This window comes from Carettochelys insculpta, chromosome 32 (genome assembly GCF_033958435.1).
Source record: "Carettochelys insculpta isolate YL-2023 chromosome 32, ASM3395843v1, whole genome shotgun sequence".
Classification (NCBI taxonomy): domain Eukaryota; kingdom Metazoa; phylum Chordata; order Testudines; family Carettochelyidae; genus Carettochelys; species Carettochelys insculpta.
This window is the reverse complement of record NC_134168.1, coordinates 510,331-516,330: the sequence shown is the minus strand read 5'-3', so window position 1 is coordinate 516,330 and position 6,000 is coordinate 510,331.

Here is a 6,000-nt window from a genome sequence, read left to right as displayed (position 1 = left end):
ACCCCCCATGGGATACATGAGGGATGGCAAAGTTTAGAGTCCACTGAAATAGTTTTGTGTGTGTGGAAATCCCAGATTGTCCAGTTACTGCAGACAGGTTGGCTCAAGGGCTGGGAACGTTCCCCTGGGCTTTACTGAGATGGATCCAGGGGCTTTTGCTGCTATCTCGGCGCTGATAAAGGATGAATGGCAATTTGGTGGCTTTGGCACCTTTCCCACTGCACAGTGAGAAATGCCCTGTCTACAGCTCCAGGCCTAAGACCTGTGTGAGGTCAATGGGTGGAGAATTCTCGACTTCCAGTGGCGTCCGACCTGTTCGTCATTGTTCCTTCGTTTAACACCCAGTAAGTTTCTACTGAGTAGGAATGAACATATGTAGAGTAGCTGTGGGAATTTCTTTGCATAGAGTGACTCGTCAGCTAACGAACACCACCAAAGGCCGTGCTAGTTAAACACTCCAGCGTATTCATTAATATCTGTCCTCTTCTTTGGAGAGACGTTCGTGGTTCTTTCCAGCTGAGATTTTCCAACAACCCCTGTGGAATGAGAGGCTGAAAGGGCATTGAGACGTCATTCGGCGTCGCACTTGGAAATCCCACTCCAAGTGAATGGTTGGTGAAACAGTGCATTGCCAGAGGGCAAGGACAGGGGGTTGCTCTCTCCTGCGTGATCTTTGCCTGGACTCCTACAGTCTGAGCACAAGACGGGGTTGTGAGGTGATCCCGTCTGGAGAATCTCAGCTGGCGGTGCCTGAACCCACCCCAGCAAGCTGAGCTGTGGACGAGGACACTGTGCGGGGAGATAACACGTCTCTCTGGGGTGTGTTACAGGAGCGTTCGCAGCTCCCAAGGCCAGAAAGGACAATTTCCATGGTGGGGCTGGATCCCGTACAGAGCACTGGCCAGAGAACTTCCCCAAAATGATTCCCTTTGGCCGTGGCTGCGCTCGGCCCTGCATTTCGGCAGGGGGATGAGAATGAGCCACTTCGGCACATGCACATGCAGATATATAAACATAAACACATGTACACACACACACACACACACACACACACACAGAGATAAACACACATACATACTTATACACCCCCACCCACCCCCACACACAGACACCCCGCTGTGCTCCCAGCACAGCCGTGGGGGCGGGGCCTGGTGGGGGGGGGCTGAGTGGAGCTCCACCCACGGCCCCTCCCCCACCCCATGTGGGTGGCCCCAGCCCAGAGCCTGGCGCGGCGCCTCTCCCCTGCTGCACTGGCAGCTCCGGGAGTTACGGGGGCCGGGGGGGGTGAAACAACTTGGGAGTGGAGGGGGGCGGTTTGGGTCGTGACTTCCAGTGTGGGGCGGGAGGCCGGTTTCGGGCATGTGTTCCGGCGGGGGTGGGGGGTGGTTTGGGGCATGAATTCCAGTTGGGGGGTGGTGGGCGGTTTGGGGTGTGAGTTCTTGTGGGGGGCGGTTTGGGGTGTGAGCGCTGCCCCCGCCCCTAGGAAATCAGCCCTGCGCACACACATGAGCAGCTTTTGGAGCAAACACCCCGTGGGGCTCATCGCAGCTGGAAAATGGGTTCTGCCCACTGAGTTCGTTGCTGTCAGTCTCTCAGGTGCCACCGGACCACTCGCTGCCCCGTCTGAGTCCTTCCGCCCAGCTCGCGGGATGGAGCCGCAGGAGTCAGGAGAATCTGAGCCCAGATCCCTGCCCTGCCCCGAGAGCGGCAGCAGCTCTGCACACATCTCAGGTCACTTGGACAATCTCTGCCTCACTCTCCCCAGACTCAGGCGCAGAGTGGGGCTTAAGGCCACCAGTTCCCTCCCCCTCCTGTATATGGTGGCGGGGGGGACATGGGCCTTCATTGCTGTACCCCGTCCAAGGCCAGAGCCCTAGCAGGGGTGGCCCTGGCTGCCTCTGTGTCAGTGGGAATCTGGCCCTGTGGTCTGGGCAGTGGGTCTGGCAGTGAGGACTCCTGGGTTCTGGTCTCATCTCTGGCAGAGCAGTGGGGTGTAATGGTTAGAGCAGGTGGCAGTGGGAGTCAGAGCTCCTGAGCTCTCATCATGGCTCTAAAACAAGAGTCGGAGCATCAGGAACCTGCAGTCGTGAGCCCTGGGGGTTGTCCCTGCCCCAACTCTAGGGTGTCTTCCTGGGACAAATCAGTCCTCCTTGTAGGCAAAACAGGTCAAATAATTTACCAGGAGAGCAAATCTCAGAATGATTTTAATTTAGAAAATACAGGTGAAGATGAGGATGATGATGATGCAACTTCCTAGAAACCGATTCTCTGAGTGACTTTTGTTTGTTGCAGCCTGAGGCAGTGTTGTTTTCCTCTGGGGAATACGGCAAGAAATTTGGCGTGAGGGACTTGGTCCCAGAAGCCAGTGAATGTAATAAACACACCTGTTTCCTTCAGCACGTCCAGCACCAGCAGCAGCTGGGAGATGGAACTGCCCATCCTGAGCAAGGTAGGGAAAAGGAGCGTTCGGCCCCCAGCCGTCCTCCCACTGCAACCCTCAGTGTTGTGCCCCACTCTGCAACGGGAGCCAAATCACCTCACTGGTTCCTTAATCTGAATTTTCCTTATGTGTGTGGAGAACCTGAGTGTCTGTCTGTCTGTCTGTCTGTCTTGCATTCAGTATTTACCTAATGTAGCTCTCTGGGGTGAGGCCAAGTGCTGGATTTCAGGGCGTGGGGGTCATTGGCACGAGGTAAAATTCTGGTCCCCTCATTCCATCGTGTCCAGCAGAGTGACAGATGAGCCCCACATCTCCTCCTCCCCACACCTGATTCTTTTTGTCGTTGTGTTGTTGGTGTTTTTTCTTCTCACAGCTCTCATCTTTTCTTCACTCTGCTCCCCAGTCTTCCTCCTCCGCCTCCTCCTCCTCCTCCTCCTCATTATCCACTAACTCTGAGTGTAAGTGTTGTTTCGTAAGCTGTGTGCTGTTTATGAATTAGAGCAGAGTTGGCTGGGTGGGCTCCATCTGATCTCTTCTCATCAGAATAGCCACTCCTGGATACGACCACAGCACATGCTCCACAGGTGAAGCCCAGTAATTTAGAGGTGGTCTCTCTCAAGCAAATTTATCTGAGCCCTTTCGTTACACAATGTGTGATTTGTTAATTTATTGCATGGTCTCCTGTTTCTAAAGGGACTGTCTGGGTGACCTGAAGAGCACTGAAATTACCACTGAGCTTTCAATGATAGGAATCTTCCCGGAACTTATTCTCAGTGGTGAGTAAATCGTAGAATGCCAGGGCTGGAAGACAACCCAGGAAGTCATTGAGTCCAGCCCCCTGCCTAAAGCAGGATCACCCCCAACTAAATCATCCCAGCCAGGACTTTTTGAAGCGGTGACTAAAAAAAATATTGATATCGAGGTTCCATCAACTCTCTAGGTAACACATTTCTGTGCTTCCCCACCCTGCTGGGAAAATAGTTATTCCTAATATCCAACCTTGACTTCCCCCACTGTAACTTAAGACCCTTGCTCCTTGTTCTACTGTCTGTCACTGCTGAGAACAGCCTCTCTCCACCCTCTTTAGAGCCCCTCCTCAGGAAATTGAAGGCTGCTATCAAATCCCCACCTCACTTTTCTCTTCTGCAAACTAAATAAGGCCAAATAATGAAATGATTCCATTTATTTAAAGCCTGTCCAAATGTCAACTAAGAAATTAAAACAGAAACCAAAATCCATTCTGGAAGAATAATTAATCTATATGGATGTTTTCCATCCGTAAACACTGAGAAAACATGTTGTGTTGGACGTTTGAGTTCTTACAGACTCTTGTGAACTGTAATTTGGCTTTTTACTGCTTCAACTTTCCATATTGATTCAGTGTGAAAACACACACTGGCATTTCCCACGGGATGGAAATTCCATTTCTCAGCCAGCTCTGCACTTAGTGCCATGGTCGTGCTGAGGAAAGTCCTTCCTAATGTCAGTGTAGGTTCCCCACAGGAGCTCTTAAGAGAGACACAAGAATTCTCACCGCTTCTGTATGTTTAGAAAATATCATTCACAGCTGTTTGAAAAGGTTCTGTGATGTGCACTGGACGTAGCTCAGCCCCACCCTTTCCTTTGGTCCTGTGATTTCATGTTGTCTCTTTGTTCTCTTGGAGAGCGTGTGTCATTGAGAGTCAGAAGAACACAGTCTCCAGTTCTGGGTGTTCCCCCTCAGTGTGTCTCTTCTGTCACTCTGGTTCCCGCTTAGGAGCTCACTATTATTTGCTGCAGTCCTGTGAGAGCCCCATAGTGAGGAAGTTAAGTGCAGGCAAAATCCGTTTGTTGTGTCTCATTTTTAATTCAACTGTCACTTCACTGTCACACCGGTGATTATGAAGTTCCTTTTCAACAAACGAGCCTGAAGTAAAACGTGTTGGAAATGTCTCCTGCATCGTAGGATCTTTCTTGTGAAATTCCTTGTGTTACCATCATAGGAGAAAGCTTCACAAGTGGTGTAACTCAGAGACTCGTAGGATTATAGAACATTAGAACTGGGAGGGACTTCGAGAGGTTGTTCCGTCCAGTCCCCTGCACTGCACAGACCATCCCTGATAGATGTCTGTCTAACCTGCTCTTAAACATCCCCAGGGATGGAGATTCCACAGCCCCCCCTAGGTAATTTATTCCAGCATTTAACCACCCTGACAGCTGGGAAATTTTTCCTAATGTCTGACCTATACCTCCCTTGCTGCAGTTTAAGCCCATTTCTCCTTGTCCTCAGTACAGCTCCTTTTACACCCATGGAGTTGTTATAATTTACACCACGTAAGGAGCTGGCCCTGTTTCTCGTTTCTTATGTCGACACAAACCAATGTATTGCAGAACTGGCTGTGAGGGAGGCAGGAATGATTTGGGTTGTTCACTAACACTGAAGGAAGAATAACGCTGTGCAGAGCAAAAAGGCCAAAGTCCCCCACTGCTTTCAGATTCCAGGGGGCTTCTCCATCGGAAAACGATTTCCAGCGTGTTTAGGCTCCGCAGTGTCCGTTTGCTGGTGTGAGGTGTCACTGCAGGGGAATCCGGGCACTGGTGTGATTATTCGTATCATTAACATACGAGTGAGGGGAGAATGTGCCCTCGTCTGAGAAATCGTATACGGGAGCTCGGCTGCGGTGACACTTTCACCCCCAGACTCTGCACTGACCCCCACACCGCACCCTCCGTCTGGCACCCTCCACCTCCTACCCTGAGCTGCCCCAACCCTCCCGGACCCTGCACATACTCCATCACATCGTGGCAAGGACCCCCCCAACCCAAACACCTGCCCTAACACCCCCAAACCCTCTGTCCTGAGCCCCCTCACCTCACTCCATCCCCCTCCACCTTTACCCTGAGACCCTTCCACAGCAAACCCTGCTGTGACATCTGCACCTCCAGCTCCTGCCCTCACCCTTGATCCTCCCACCCCCCAAACCCTCTGCCCTGTCCCATTCCTGCCCTCATAGGCCCTTCCCTGTCGATAATCATCTCCCTGGTGTGCAAACACCCAGCACCTCCCAACCCGTGCCCTGAGTACCCCCAGCTCCTCTGACTTCTGCACCTTCTGCATCCTCTGCCCTTAACCACCACACACAACGCCCAGCCCAGCAAGGCCACCCCCACATCCCCCTGCCCTCACTGCATCACCCTCTGCCCCCTGGCCTGGTTCCCCAACTTTCCCAGCTTCCCCTCCTCCTCCACTCACCTCCATCGTCAGGTCCAGCTCCATCCTATTCACACAGAACAGCCCAATCGAGAGCTGTTGGAAATGCAACAAACAGACAATATGGACTGAAAACACAGAGACAGAGACAAGCGGCTCTTCCATCAGATGAAAATGAAGAACTCCTGGAAACTCACCTTCATATGGACAGGAGAAGACAGTGAACATTTCAACCCAGTGACAGTGAGGAGCCCAGAGAAACCTGACTTCAAAGAGCCAGAACCAGACAGTCAAGCCCTCGAGCACACGAACCAAATGTCCCTGACTCTGCTTAAAGCCCTGAGCAAGGCTGAGTCAGTCACCGTTATTT